Source organism: Dryobates pubescens, chromosome 18 (assembly GCF_014839835.1).
Source record: "Dryobates pubescens isolate bDryPub1 chromosome 18, bDryPub1.pri, whole genome shotgun sequence".
NCBI classification, from domain to species: Eukaryota; Metazoa; Chordata; class Aves; order Piciformes; family Picidae; genus Dryobates; species Dryobates pubescens.
The window spans coordinates 3615475-3631422 of NC_071629.1; the positions used below are offsets into that span (position 1 = coordinate 3615475).

General features: G+C 50.8%; 1 protein-coding gene across 1 annotated transcript in view; it reads left to right on the top strand.

Moving 5' to 3' along the window:
- Nucleotides 1-15948, top strand: part of CYSLTR1 (cysteinyl leukotriene receptor 1) — an 83306-nt gene that overhangs the window by 11612 nt on the left and 55746 nt on the right. The window lies entirely within an intron of this gene.

Below are 15948 nucleotides of genomic sequence, written 5' to 3' on the forward strand. Positions count from 1 at the left end.
CCAGAATGTGGCACTTGTACCGACTTTGATGCTGTTGGAATTTAAGCAGGCAGCTGGACCTCTCTGCGATGTTTGCCTTCTCTCTGGAGTTATTGATTTAATTAAACACTCCTAACAGAAGTCTTCAGCTGTTGAGAACTTAGAAGGACTCTCAGGAAGACCTTTTTATAATGTTACCTCTAATCTAACAGGATACTGAAAGTGGTTTCTTTGCCCTTTAAGGACTCCTTCTTTCTCTATCATGGCAGTGGTTCCAACTTCCTCCCCACCTATGGTTTCTATTGAATTCAGAGCATCCCTAGTGAGCAGGTTGTTCAGCCACCTGCTACTCTGGGGTTTGTCCTCCTAAAAAAAGGAGCATCTTTTTCTACTAGCTATAGCCAAAACTAGAAGCTGGACTAGTACCACCCCTTAAATTGAACCACGGTGCTACTCTCCAGCCTGTGGAGAGCATAACAATAAAACCTCCTGTGGGACACAAAAAGGTTTCATTATCAACAAGACAGAAAATCTCCCCAGAGCAACATATTCCAAGGCACATTTCACAAAGCAATACACATAAGCCTCTACCCTTCTCCACTTCTCCAGCTTAAGCAGGCCAAATGCTGCCCTATCAACGTGCTTTGTGTTCTTTTGTTATTCAGATAAATCAAGCACAAACATTTCCAACCAAGTCCTCTTAGCGTTGGTTTATTTGCCAAACACAGGGGAAGAAAAAAGGAAAAGGGGGGGGGGGTGGGGGGGGGTGGAAAGGAGGTGGCTGCCTCTCTTCTTGGTTACAGCTACAGGCAAGTGTTTTCTTTATAATGGAAAAACATTGAAGAGACTTCCTGGGCTCTTCATCTCTCCTCTCTGCACAACGAATTTGCTGTCCCCACCCCGATCCCATGGTGTTCATCTCAGACTTGGGACAGGGTGGGATTGAGCGAGCTCTCCTTATTCAAACATTGGCAGAACATCAATAATCTCCAGTTCTTTTGGAAAACAAGGGGAACTGGATTGTTAGCATGTTGGAAACCACGGCTGCTGAGAAGGCAGAACATGCTGGAGCACAAGTTTTACCCCCTGTTTGCAGGGCTCAGATTTCCTGCTTATGCACAGCAGCCCTCCTGGTTATCTTCCCCATGAGGGTGGTGAGACACTGGAGCACATTGCCCAGAGAGGTGGTGGAAGCCTCTTCCCTGGAGGTGTTTAAGGCCAGGCTGGATGTGGCTCTGAGCAACCTGCTCTAGTGTGAGGTGTCCCTTCCCATGGCAGGGGGGTTGGAACTGGCTGATCCTTGAGGTCCCTTCCAACCCTGACAATTCTAAGATCCTTCTGTTGTGTTCTGGATTGCCTGTGTGTCAGTGGCCTGCTGGATTTTGCACTGCACTCTGCCAGTCTACTCTTGTCTAGTGAGACCTCCCCTAGAATGATGTGGCCAGCTCTGGATTCCTCGGCACAGGAGAGACATGGACCTCTTGCAGCAGGGCCAGAGGAGGCCACCAAAATGATCCAAGGGCTGGAACCCTTCTACTGTGAGGACAGGCTGAGAAGGTTGGAGTTGTTCAGCCAAGAGAAGGCTCCAAGGAGACCTTCTTGTGGCCTTTCAGTACCTAAGGGGGCCTGTGAGAAAGCTGGGGACAGACTTTTTAGCAGGACCTGCTGTGACAGCACAAGGGGTGATAGCTTTAAACTAAATGAGGGAGATTTAGACTAGATGTGAGGAAGACTTTTTTTACACTGAGAGTGGTGAGACACTGGCCCAGGTTGCCCAAAGAGATGGTAGATGCTTCATCCCTGGAACCATTCCAGGTCAGGTTGTTTAGGGTTGTGAGCAACCTGCTCTAGTTGAAGATGTCCCTGTTCACTGCAGGGACATCTTCAACTTTAAAGGTCTCTTCCAATCTAAAGCATTCTCTGATTGCACATGAATTTTCTGTTGATTTCAGCCAGACAGGAATATCTGAGCTTAAGGCAGAAGTTGGCCCAGAAGATCAGCATATTGCATTGCCATATGATTAAAGCTTAATTCTTCTGCTGTCAAACATTCTGTTTTCATTCAATGGATGGCTTCAGTGTGTCAAGATTCCTACCTCAGTGCACTTTTGAGTACTCAAAAGGAGCCAGAGAGCAGAAAGGGAATCAAAACTGCATTGTAAAAGCCACTAGAACATGTATGATAGAGACACCAGACATCAGCTTTTCCCTTTCCTCCTCTATTCATTGGCAGGGCTTGCTTCCTTCCTTTGCTCTCCTACAGCAGGCTTCATTTGTCACTGCACAGCTAAATGTTGCATGGTGTGAGTTCATCCTCGTATGACAGCACATGTCAGATGGTCTGAGGTTCCCAGGAGACCTCTCTCCTGCAGAGAAGAGCCTGTGGACAAGCTGCTGTCAGTCTGCAGTGGCTGAAATGGGCTATCCAGGAGTGGCTTCAGAGCACCATGATGATTTAGGGGCCCTGCCTGGAGAAATGGGTCACTGCTCGCTGTCACAATGATGATAGACATGGGAAGGAGTGGCTGATGCACGCCAGGATGTGCTGCCATTCATCCAGACTTGGAGGGGCTGGAGAGTTGGGGAAGAAGAACCTCATGAAGTTCAACAGGGGTGAGGTTAGGAGCTGACCTGGTGTAATGCAGCTCTGTAGAGAAGGACCTGGGAGAGCTAATGGACAATAAGTTCACCGTGAGCCAGCAACATGCCCTGGTGAGCAAGAGGGATAAAGATGGTCCTGGGGTGCCAGCAGGTCAAGGGAGGTTATCCTCCCCATCTACTCTGCCCTAGTGAGGCCACATCTGGAGTACTGGGCCCACTGCTGGGCTCCCCAGTTTAAGAAAGACAGGGAACTATTGGAGAGTCCAGCAGAGGCTACAAAGATGCTGAGGGACCTGGAGCATCACTCTGAGAGGGAAAGCTTGAGAGACCTGGGGCTGTTTAGCCTGGAGAAGAGCAGCTTGAGAGGGGATCTGCTCAGTGCTGATCAGTATCTAAAGAGTAGAGGGCAGGAGGATGAGGCCAGACTCTTCTCAGTGGTCCCCAGTGACAGGACAAGGGGCAGTGGGCACAGACTGGAACCCAGGAGGTTACACTTAAACATGAGGAAAAACTTCTTTGCTGTGTGGGTGCTGGAGTCCTGGAGCAGGCTGCCCAGAGAGGTTGTGGAGTCTCTATCTCTGACCCTGCTTTAGCAGGGGGGTTGTTCTAGATGATTTCCAGAGGTTGCACCATGCTGAGATTGTGCAGATAGCCACCCCTTGAGCTGCCAGACTCAGCTGTATGTAGAAATTGTGGCTGTCTGCAGCACATCCATATGATGTTCTGTACCATTTGCTCACCCACAGCTCCCTAAGGTCCCACACCTTTGAAGCACCAGCTTTAAGACTACAGAGGCTCCTGTGGCATATGGTTGATGCCTGGGTGACCCCAAAGGAAACATGATTGAGCCAACAGGTTCCAGTAGGTTAGAATGGAGTATTTCACTTAGATGTTCCCCAGAGGAGGGGAAAAATAGGGGGGGGGGGGGGAAGGAAAAAAAGTCAGCAATGTTGACATTTCCCTGGAGAAAAAAATAATGTCACTGTGCAAAGAAACCACAAGCTCTGCTGGAAAAGATGTAAAGGAAAATTTCTAAGCAGCTGTAGCAGAAGCCTCCAGGAGCTCAGTGATGCCACAGTGGTTCCTTAATGCTTGATGGTTTATCAGTGCTTCCAGTCAAAATCCTTTCTGGGGGTTTTTATAGCAAAGCCATTAAGAGTAAGTTTAAAATGCCATAGAAATGTGAAGCTGCAGTCCATGTTTGTTTTTTCCCCCCCTTAACATTAGAAAGTCCTTTTTTAATCATTGTAAGTGCTGCAGAGACACTGGGGGAGGTGGGGGGAAAGCAGGTGCCCCTCTGACTCGGTGTCCTTGCAATTTCAAGACAGCCTCAGCTGCAGCCCCTGGTGTGTTAACTTAGCAGCACTTCAAGTTCCATTACTCTCCAACCCCTTTTGCTAATAAATGGCAGGATGTCTCTCCCCCAGCTCATTAGTCAAATTGAAGCTTTTTAGGAGTGGGGGAAAGTGCTGCTGGTGCCAGTGGAATGACTGAGTATGCAAAAAGTCCCTGCTGCTCCCAGTGCTGACAGGTTTGTGGTGAGCGCAGTCATAGAATCACAGAATGGTTTGGGTTGGAAGGGATCACCAAAGGTCAAGCCCAACCCCCTCTGCAGTCAGCAGGGACATCCTCCACTAGAGCAGGCTGCCCAGAGTCCTGTGCAGCCTCACCTTGAGTATCTCCAGGGATGGAGCCCAAATCACCTCCCTGGGCAGTCTGTTCCACCCTCCTGGTGCAGAACTTGTTCCTAACATCCAATCTAAATGTCTTCTTCTCTAGGTTGAAACCATTGCCCCTGCTCCTATGACTGCAGGCCTTTGGAAACAACCTGCTCAAACAGTACTTGTGTCCCCCTGAGTCAGGACTAGATTAATCAATTAACCTGTGACTGATTTTCCTGGTTTTTTTAGACCCATCCTACAGCAACTATTTCCTCCTCCTGGGTCAGGAGGAGCCTTTATTAAGTGCACTTAACTCAGAGCAAAGGTATTTGATTATGAGCTGCTGAGATGTGTTTCGTGGTGTAAAAGCTAAATCCCAGCTCCTCACGTTTGCCAGGTCAGGCAGATAGAAGCTTTTGGTGGCACCAACAGCCTGAACCTGAATATTCCTGCAAACCATGCATGTTCTTCCTAAAGCTTTGCTTTGCTGTGTAGCATCACCACTAAGCTGGGGGAACGTCAGTCCTTTGGGCATTGTCCTCTCCTTGCCTCAAGCCGGAGCTCCTCCTTTGCTTTCCATGTCTTGCAGTCGTGGGGCTCTTCCAAGTGTGTCTCAGTAGCTTCAGTGTGTTTTGTCAGTGGAGAAGGGATTCACTTTGCAGGCTCACCACCCATTGGTCATTTTCCCCTACAATGTGGCACAGTTTCCATAACCAAATCTGTCCCCCTCCAGAAACTGCATCCAGCAGTTGCTTCAGAATAAAAAGCAAGAGAGAGAGAGAGAAAATCTCTGATTACTCTCTCCTCCAGAAGGAGTTCAGAAACTCTCTCTCTCTCCTAATTTGCTGTGGGGTCTGGGCTGGTTGATGCTTTTCATGGAGTTCAAAGGGAGTGCTTTTCAGCCCTGCATGCTTCAGAGTCCCTGCTTTAACAAGCAGGCAGTAACCTATGGCAGTGTTTTGACAAGAGGCACCAGTTATGCCGAAATCCTATCCCCTGGAAAAGGGAGCAGGTGTTTTCCAGCAAAGCTGTTGGGCTGCCAGCACCAGCTGATGAGGAGCCTGCTGTCAGGGTGAAGGGACTTTGCTGCTGTCACTGTGGAGGATGATACTTGAATGTGTCCACAGAGAAACTGAAATGGCTGCCTTGATCTCCCTGAGCAGGTTTTAATGCCAAGCAGGTGAAAGGGAATCAGAGAATCATTTTGGTTGGAAAAGACCTTTAAGATCCTTGAGATATTAACCCAGCCCTGCCAGGTCACCACTAAACTGTGGCCCTCAAAACCACATCTACATGGTTTTAAATGCCACATGGTTTTAAATCCCATCAGGGATGGGCACAGGGCAGCGGTGGAGTCCCTGGGCAGACTGTGCCAGGGCTTGACAACCCTTTCAGTGAAGAAATTGTTCCTCATGTCCAACCTAAACCTCCTTTGGCACAACTTCAGGCCATTTCCTCTTGTTCTATACTTGGAAGAACAGACTGACACCCACCTGGCTCCAGCTTCCTTTCAGAGAGTGAGAAGGTCTCTTCTCAGCCTCCTTTTCTCCAGGCTAAACAAACCCAGGTCCTTCAGCTGCTCCTCACAAGACCTGTGCTCTAGACCCTTCACCAGCTTTGTTGCCCTTCTCTGGTCCTGCTCCAGAATCTCTATGTCCTTCTTGTAGTGAGGGGCCCAAAACTGAGCACAGTATTCAATGTGGAGCCTCATCAGTGCTGAGCACATGGGGACAATCCCTGCCCTGGTCCTGCTGGCCACACTGTTGCTGATACAGGCCAGGATCTTTCTATTAGGTAGAGCTATTTTACTCTTTTTTCTGAATCCAGTGACACCCAGCCAAGGGCTTCTATTCCAGGCATGATGGAGCCCCTTTTTCCAGCAGGGACAGCCCTGTCTGACCGGTGTGACTGCCCTTGTGGCAGCTGTCAGTGTCAGCAGGAGGGACCGGACCCCTGGTTCACACAGCACAGCCTCCCCGGCGTGTGGCCGTGGGGCTGCTGTAGTCAGAGCATAACGTGGCATTGGTAAGTGCTGGTGTTTTGCTGGAAGAGACCCCGTTTCACCAGATGAACTGGGAAGGACAAAGAGCTGTGATGCCAGGAAGAGCCACGGCAGAGCAGTTAAGGAAGCGAGCAGGGAAGGACAGGCAGCGCTGGCTGACTTCCCCGCCCAGCAGCAGGGACAGCGCCTCGGAGCAGGGCAGCGGAGGGAGATTGAGTGTCAAGGAAACAAACCCCAAAATGTCAGGAGAAGGCAGTGAATCCTGGCTGTGTTCTGACGGCAAAAAGTCAGGGTTTGAAAGGAGCCTGGAGCACCTCAAACAATTGAAGGCGCAGCCAGGCGGGGGCTGGCAATTCTGCTGTGCTTGAATGGAAGGAAGAAGCAGCTGAATATCAGGAAACGTTTTCCAACAATGTGGAGCGTTAGGCTTCGGTGGAGGCTCCCCAGGGAAGTGGTGAAAGCCCACATGGGCTGAATAATAGAAAACTAGACAAAATCCTAGCACACACAGACTGGGAGGACATCCTGCACTTCAGTGGTAGACACTTGGCAGGAGCTGGTGAGCGCAGCGTGGCTGTTCGGTGCTAGACCCACTTCAGGATGCAAGGTGTTTGCTGCACAGATTGAGAGCAGTTCTGGGAGCTCCCACAGGATCTTGGAATCACAGAATCCTTTAGGTTGGAAAAGACCTTTAAGATCATCAAGTCCAACTGTTAACCCAGCACAGCCAGGTCACCACCATGGCCCTCAGCACCACATCACCGCAGCATTTAAAGCCCTCCAGGGATGCTGACTTGCCTGAGCAGCCTGTTTCAGGGCTGGACAATCCTTATGAGGAGGAAATTGTTTCTCATGTCCAACCTAAATCTCCAGAGGAGATTCCACAGCCTCTCTGGGCAGCCTGGGCCAGAGGAAAGAAGTTTTAACTCATGTTCAGATGGAAACTGTTGGGTTCCAGTTTGTGCCCATTGCCGGGCACCACTGGAAAGGGTCTGGCCCTATCCTCTGCCCCATTGCTGGGCACCACTGGGAAGGGTCTGGCCCTATCCTCTGCCCCATTGCTGGGCACCACTGGGAAGGGTCTGGCCCTATCCTCTGCCCCATTGCTGGGCACCACTGGAAAGGGTCTGGCCCTATCCTCTGCCCCATTGCTGGGCACCACTGGGAAGGGTCTGGCCCTATCCTCTGCCCCATTGCTGGGCACCACTGGGAAGGGTCTGGCCCTATCCTCTGCCCCATTGCTGGGCACCACTGGGAAGGGTCTGGCCCTATCCTCTGCCCCATTTCTGGGCACCACTGGGAAGGGTCTGGCCCTATCCTCTGCCCCATTTCTGGGCACCACTGGGAAGGGTCTGGCCCTATCCTCTCGCCCCCTGTTCTTTAGATAATGCTAAGCATTGAGAGGATCTCTCAGCCTTCTCCAAGCCACTGCAGTGCCTAGGAGTTGCTACAGCCTGCAGTCCCCCTCTGCCTTCTCAGTGCATGACCCATTTGAGTGGCTTAACCCAGAGGAAGGCTGTTTTGAGCAAGACAAACATCCAGCTCCACAATCCAACACCCCCACCCTCCCCCCCCCCATGCTGTACTTCTCCTAGGGCCCGTGTTGGTAAAGCCTATTAACTGCAGCTAATCTTGCCAAGCCCTGTGCTTGTCTGTTGCACAAACTTACAGTTGGGCAGTGTTATGCAAATCAAAGCAGTATTATTTGTCTTGCACCACCACTTAACTCCTGCTCTCCCCCAGCCCATTGTCCATAGGGCTTTGGCATGGCCTCAATCTGATTGCAATTAAGCTTCTCACAAAGCGCCGCTCAAGGCTGTCTGCCCTGCTTTGGCTTGGTGGTGCTCTGAAAGCTCCTCCACAGTGGATGTTCTGGGGGATGTCCTAGCAGCTCTGTCGGCAATGCCCTCTCCTGATAGGTTTGGATCATCACTCTGTGAGTCGTGGAGGGGCTTTTGGTACTGATCCGTTTGGTTTTCTGACTGGAAAGTGGTTTCTGAGGGGAGGAATATTTAATGCCCTAGGATGATGTGTAATAATCCCATTCTTTCTTTTCCTGGAGCCTTTTTTTTTTCTATCTTCTAAAGACTTTCTTGAGGTCTCTTCTACCAGAGTCTCAAAAACAACAAGAAGAGGACTGTGTTCCCAACAGAAGTAGGATGCTGTGTGTAAAAGAGGAGGAAAGAGGAAAGATTTTAGGAACAAATTATGCACCATGAGGGTGGTGGAACACTGGAACAGGTTACCCCAGGAGGAAGTTGAGGCCTCATCCCTGGAGATATTCAAGGTGAGGCTCGACAGGACTCTGATCTAGTGGAGGATGTCCCTGCTGACTGTGGAAGGGGTTGGACTGGATGAGCTTTGGAGGTTCCTTCCACCCCAAACCATTCTATGATTCTCCTACAGCCATCAAGACCTAAGTGTTGCATTTCAGACATAGGCTGTGCCCAGTTGAAACTGGCTGCCTTGGTTCAGCAGAGTCAGCATTAAGGCAGCTGTCACTGTGTGGTGAGCAGGAGCAAAGAGTCTCTGTGAACAAAGTGGGGAGGCAGCAGCAGCCAGCCAGTGACTGTCTTGTTTGGGGTAGATCTGTACCTTGGAATCCTCCCTCCTCATGGAGAGGTGGCCTGTTTGTTAGGTTTAAACCTGGGAGGCTTGTTTTCCTTTGCATTCCTTCATCCTCTTGTCTCAGGACATCATTCTTGCTTTGGAGGGGTGTGTGCTTTTAAAATGAGCTCATCTGCAGGAACTGGGCTGGTCAAGCCTTGATTTTACCTCAGCATATAGAGCACACACACATTTTTCTCTCTGCTGTGCTCTCTGATGTCCTCTCCTGTAGCCCACCTAACCCAGGAACAGCAGGAGAAAAGATGCTTCTTTAATGTTTGTGTGGAATTGCCTATTCCAAACTCTCTCCAGCACTTCTTTTTTCTCTCCATTTCCCCCCTAGACTCTTGTATTTCACTCCATAAGCCCAGGAACTGCTCTTTGCATCTATGCATAAAACAAACTCCAGGGATGCAAATAAAGCCATTAGCCAATTTCCTTTCATTTAGAACTAGAGGCAACTTGCAGCAATTTAGTGTGAGTTGAGCATATCAAGGTCTCCCTGGTGTGAGAGAAAATCCCTCCTCCCTTTGACTGAAAAGCCTCATTTACAGAGGGACAGGACCCATCTCCCCTCTAACAGCACTTTACCTTCTTGGAAGCCTGCAATGAAACTTCTCCACTAAATGCCTCCCAAGTTCCCATCAGGGAGGTCTCAAAACCCCTTCCTAGTACACCAGAACCTGACCTTCTTCCTACTGACTCTTTCTCCAGCACCACAGCAGCCTATAGCAGATGCTTGGCACCCACTGGAAGTCCAACAAATGAAGCTCAAAGCTTCTAGTTCACAACCCAGAATCGATGACTGGGCTAACCCTGAAGAAGATGTGCTGAATGCCTCACATCTCCAGATGTCCTCCAGAAAGTGAAGTCAACCACTTGCTCATGGAGTCACCTGGAGAGAAGTTATTAGTGGGCCAAACACTCTCCTCAGTGATAGCTTCAGCAGCAAGGAGGCAATGGCCAGGATCTGATAACCTGCCACTGGCACACTGGTGGGGCTTAGTTTAACAGGGGCTTAGTTTAACAAGGGCTTAGTTTTATACAGGGCAAGCTGTGCAGCCTGTGAGGGTCAGAGGCACAGATGAGGCCAAACTACACAGTTTTGAACTTCCATTCCCAACAGCCTTGGGGAGCTCTGGGCAGACATCTCAGCCCAAAGCACCTCAAAAATGGTATCAGCAGTGCTAGGATTTAAGACACAGAGGGGTGGGACAGGAACAGATGGTCTCTGTTTGCTTCCTTGGAGTGCCAGGGAGGGCTGCAGAGAGGCTCAGAGTGTGACACCTGCACACCACTCGGCTGCTGCCAACAGGTTGTGGCACAGAGAACACAGATGTCACATCCTAGCCCCTGCCATGCTCTGAGATCTGAGAGCACAGCCTCAGCAGTCCTGCAGGGTGCCTGTCCTGATGAATATTTCAGTTTCTGGTACAAAGCAGCCATGGGGAACTTCATCACAGGAGGAGAATTTGTTCCAATACTAACGACTTTCTGAGCTGCATTTGCACCTCTCAGCTGCTCACCACATGGCAAGACCTGGTGGTGCCCAAGCCACACAGTGACTGAGACCCAGAGGTCCTTTAAGAGGACTATTTCTGCACTGCCATCAGGTTGAAACAGGAGCACCAAGACAATTAGAGACAGAAGATATATAGCTAAAAGCTGCTCTTCTGAGCATGCCTTTCCCCCTGCAGGAGGAGCAGCTCGGAGAGGCAGCTTGCCATGCCAGGGGAAAGGCCACCCTGTCTAGGAGCAGCCTAGATAAGAATGGAAATCCTTGTGTAACATTTCCCTTTGGTATCAGAGGGGAAGAAGCTCTTCAAAAAAACACTGTTCTTCCAGAGGAAAGCAGCATCAGCAGGGCAATGACTTATTTTCTGTTACCTTTTTCTCTGTTGACTCATGATGGTCTTCCAAGCTGAGCTCCAGCACTATGCCTTCGCCCACCTCTGCCATGGACTCTCTCTGGAATTGATTAGTTCCCATTGCAGTTAGGAGAGGTTTCTGCTTTCATTCTGTCCTCCCTCCCTGACCCAAGCCTACCCACCTGCATGTCCTCACCCCCTCCTCATTGTTTCCCATCGCTGTGACCACCTCAAACCTCTTCCATCTGCTCTCAGGGCACCGAGTCCCTTGGTTTGCTGAGTGCACCCTGTGCACAGGTTGCTGCTCTCTGGTTGTTACCAGGGCTAAATGTTGCCTCTCAGCCTCCTTTGCTTCAGGCTAAGCAAGACTTGTTCTCTAAACTCTTCACCAGCTTCAGTTCCCTTCTCTGGACCTGCTCCTGCACCTCAATGTCCTTCTTGGAGTGTGGGGCCCCAGACTGAAGACAATATGCAGAACCTGCTGGTTCTGAGTCAGGACAGCATTCACTCCAGACTGCATCCCTCCTTCCAGAAGATGCTCAGAATGCTGGCTGAAGTTTTGTTGCTGTTCAATGCCCTGGAGTTGAGTTGTCAGAGTTTCAGAGCCCTTGTGAAACTAGCTGCTCCTCTGACATTTAACCACAGTCAGGCAATCCCTTCCCTTTGGGGCTCTTGCTTTACCTGGTACCACAACAGCAATTACACCTTGTCAAGGGTCAGGGCTGGGCTGGCCACTAGGTGAGTGGCAGATGCTCTGTGTGAACCCCTCTGCCTTCCCAAAGGGAAGAGAAAGGGAATAAGAGAGAGAGAGGCTGCTGGGTTGGAAACTAACCCAGCTTTGATGTCAGTAATAACAAAACTGTGTAATAGACACAAACCAATATCAACCCCAGCCCCTGATGGCAGTGATGTCACTGTCATCACTGATGCTGTGGCAGGCACCAGGGAAGTCCCAGGCTGAATTCATCTTTATATTGACATACATGGAACAGAATCCTTTGCTGGTCACTTTAGGGTCACCTGAACAGCCAGCTCCACCCTGCTGGTGTGACCTTCTACTTACTGCACCCCAGTGTGATCTACAAGATTCAGCAGTGACCTTGCTCTGCCAACCCTTGGTACTGACTTTAACCATCAGCAGCATCACTGCTAGCAGCAGCCTGTGAAAACAGGCCAGGAGCTCCAGAAAGTGCCAGCACTGAGAACAGACTGAGCTGGCAAGGGAAATCCCTGAACAGAACCAGCTCTGCTGTAACTCAAAGCAGCACAGAGGCGAAGCTTGGGAAGGCTGAGGAGTGCCTGCATTTCACTTTGCAGGTTTGGTTTTCCTCTTTTAACGTGGGATCTCTCAGATTGAAAATTCAAGGAGCATTCCCACCCCAACAACCTCCTGACAGTTGGCACCAACGTGGCAAATTTCACGCTGCAAAAGTCCCCAGGGCTGCTCCCTTGCCAGGGGCAGCAGCTCAGCTGCTGCAGCAGCATGAGGCACCACAGCCCCAGCCCCCCGCTGCACTGCTCTGCAGAACGCTCTCCATGAAACGTGAGACCCTCGCTCATAATTCATGGACTTCCTATTTTATCATCACTAAGTGAGCAGGGAAGGACAAATGCATCTCCTGTGACATGGAGCACTGCTCTTGGGCTCACTGCTTCCCTCCTTTACTGTCCTCCGTCTCCTGCAGGGGAGAATTTACTTCTAGTAAGGATTTTACTCAAGATTTAATGGTGAGTGTTAGTGACTGATGTGAACAGACCAAACCAGCTCCCTATTGTCTTACACGGTCTGACTGAAAGCCTTTCCTGTGGATTGCTAAGTGGTCTCTTGTTTCTTGTGATGCAATTTCACTAATTAGTCACCATCACAGACTCCTCCAAGGATTCCTTGCATATTGTCTTCAGTCTGGGGCCCCACACTCCAAGAGGAACATCGGGGTGCAGGAGCACGTCCAGAGAAGGGAACTGAAGCTGGTGAAGAGTTTAGAGAACAAGTCTTGCTTAGCCTGAAGAAAAGGAGGCTGAGAGGAGACCTTCTCTCTCTTTACAACTCCCTGCAAGGAGGGTGGAGTGAGTTGGGGGTTGGTCTCTTTTCTCTAGTAACAAGAAATAGGACAAGAGGAAATGGCCTCAAGTTGTACCAGGGGAGGTTTAGGTTGGACATGAAGAACAATTTCTTCCCCGAGAGGGTTGTCAAGCCCTGGAACAGCCTGCCCGGGGCAGTGGTGAAATCACCATTCCAGGGAGGGGGTTGAAGCCCTGTAGATGGGGAGCTGAGGGCCATGGTTTAGTGGTGGCCCAGCAGTGCTAGGCTAACAGCTGGCCTCAGTGACCTTAAAGGCCTTTTCCAACCACAGCCATTCTGTGATAAGTGATTCTGTGATTGTGTGGTTCTCCACGTGCACATCACCCTACCCATTTCACTGCAGACAGTCTTCCTGTGCAAGACACAAGATCTTATCCTCCTGCCTATTCTGGAAGCTTGCTGGGGGCAGTTTCCCCACTTGCAGTGAAGTTGTGCTTGCAGTGCAGCAAGACAGAGCCCAGCCCCAGGGAGAGGCAGCTCTGCTTGCAGGAGCTGCAGATGCATTTTCCTCGCAGGACTGGAAAACAATAAGTTTTCAATCAAGCCAGCATCTTCCAGCAGGCTCTCGGCTCCCTGCCTGGGGGGATCCAGCTCCAGCTGCGCCGTGCTGTGAGTCAGGGCAGGAAGCAGAGCGCAGCACGCCCAAGGGGAAGCGCCGGAGGAATTCAGGGAGACCGTGAGCAATTAAACAGCCTGAAATGTGACCAGCTCTTTGGGGCTGTCACCCCATCTCCTACAACGCTTCAACGACCACGGGTGGCCCTGCTCTCTGCAGTATATCTCCTCTGAAAGGCAGGGTGCAGGGCGGTGGACTGGAGCAGAGCGCTGCTCCGGACTGGGTTCAGAGCAAGCTCCAGCTCCAGCTGTCGCAGAGCAGGTTTCTGCCGTGCACAGGGAGGTCTTGCTCCGGGAGCCGTGGCTCTGGCATGGCTGGGCTCTGCCAGGGCTGGTGATAAACATTCTCATGTGGCTCTGAAGTGACCTGCGGGCCCATTACTAGCGGGTGCTATTTTTATCCTGATGCTGACACATCTTTAAATAGCCAGGTTACATTACAAGGTCCCTGTTTAACGAGCTCACCACTATCACTCCGGCTGAGTGAGGTCCATTCACAGCGGTTTGAAAAGGAGCAGAGCCTCCTGCCGAGCTGCTTTGATCCTACCAACATCTTCCTGACCAGAAATAGCTGCCAGAGCCTCTCCCTTCTACACCAAGCCGTTGTTACACCTCTTCTGTAAACATTTCCCCCTCTCTTTTTGCTTCCTTTAGCTTTCCCAAACCACCTCTCCTGCCATCTTCCCCATTCCACTGTGAACTGCTTCCAAGTTCCTCGTGGCTCCCATTTCTCAGCAGAGCCTTTTGGTACACACTGCCCTTGACCATCAAGCACGTGCTCCTCTGCTTCACCTTGGACTAAAGGGCTGATTTCTCAACATCCCCTGAGAAGGATGATTTCACCTCTTTGGCTGGAGTGCCCTGCTCCAGAACTGTTGGGAGGTCTGCTTGCGTTGCGAGTGATGGAAAGCTGCAGCCTTTTCCTTCTTAACTGCTCCTTCTTGTTGGCTTTTCACACTTAAACCTTGGCCTCTGCTGAGTTACAACGGTGGTGGATGCATCTTTAATCACAGGAGCACTTTGCATGTGCCTCTGGCAGCTGCTGACACCATACCTGTGGAGCTGCTGCCACGGCAGAGCGACAGCTGCTGACCCAGCTGGTGGTGAGCACAACCCAGGGCTCCATGCACTGCTCCTGCTTCCCAAGCTCTTCATTTTCCATGTGCTTTTATTGAGTTTTTTTTGCTGCAGTATCTCCCAGAGAGGACAGTGTCACCAAATGACAGCTCAGTCAAAGCTTTCCTCAGTACAGAGAGTCCAAAGGAGGCTACAAACAGATTCATAGATTCATAGAATGGCTCAGGTTGGAAGGGACCTCAGAGATCATCTACTCCAACAAAGATGCTGGGGGGACTGGAGCACCTCTTTGACAAGGCAAGGCTGGGAGACCTGGGGCTGTTTAGCCAGGAGAAGAGCAGGCTGAGAGGGGATCTGATCAATGCTGATCAATAGCTTAAGGACAAGGGTCAAGAGGATGGGACCGGACTCTTTTCAGTGGTTCCCAGCAGCAGGACAAGGGGCAGTGGGCACAAACTGGAGTCCAGGATTTTCCACTCAAACATGAGGGAAAAATTCTTTGGTGTGAGGGTGACAGAGCCCTGGAGCAGGCTGCCCAGAGAGGTTGTGGAGTCTCCTTCTCTGGAGCCTTTCAAAACCTGCCTGGACATTGTGGTCCTGGGCAACCTGCTGTGGGTGACCCTGCTTTAGCAGGGGGGCTGGACTAGAGGAGCTCCAGAGATGCCTTCTCATCATGCTGGGATTCAGTGTGACTCTGATGTCAGCAGCACCAACAAACCACCAGCTCTGGAAAATGAAACAGAACTGAGCCTTTCTTGCATGATAAGCAGTGGCTGCAGCAGCTTTGCAACCATTTATATGGTCCTCTATCAGGAGAAGGAGGGGGCAGGAATCTTCATGAAGCCATCTGATGGAAGGGGAAACAGTGCATGGGCTGAGCTTTGCTATCACTGCACTTGGTTTGGGTTGCATGAAATGGAAATGGGCAGATTCAGATTGGATGTTAGAAAGAAGTTCTTCCCCATGAGGGTGATGAGACACTGGCACAGGTTGCCCAGGGAGGCTGTGGAAGCCTCCTCCCTGGAGGTGTTCCAGGCCAGGTGGTACGTGGCCTTGAGCAGCTGAGTCTGCTTGAGAGGTGTCCCTGCCCATGGTGGAGTAGATGACCTCTGAGGTCCCTTCCAACCTGAGCCATCCTATGTTTCTATGATTCCATCCCCCATTCTTCACCCCACATTGCCCTGGGTGTTTCTGTGGCCAAGTGGCCACATTCTCTCCATCCCCAGGGAGGGCTGCATCCCACCTTTGGCTTCTGTTCCAAGCTGCTGCTCGGTTTTCCTCCTCTGCTCTCTGGGACCTGTTTGCTTGGCCCTTTTTCAGCTCAGTTTTGCTACAGGCACAAGCTCTGGCCCTAGCTCTGCCTTTGCACAGCGCTGGAGTTCAACTTTCCCCTTGTTTCAGAGGCACACATGGTTTTGCTTAGCACTGGCTGAGGAATTGCAAGCCCTGTGCCTT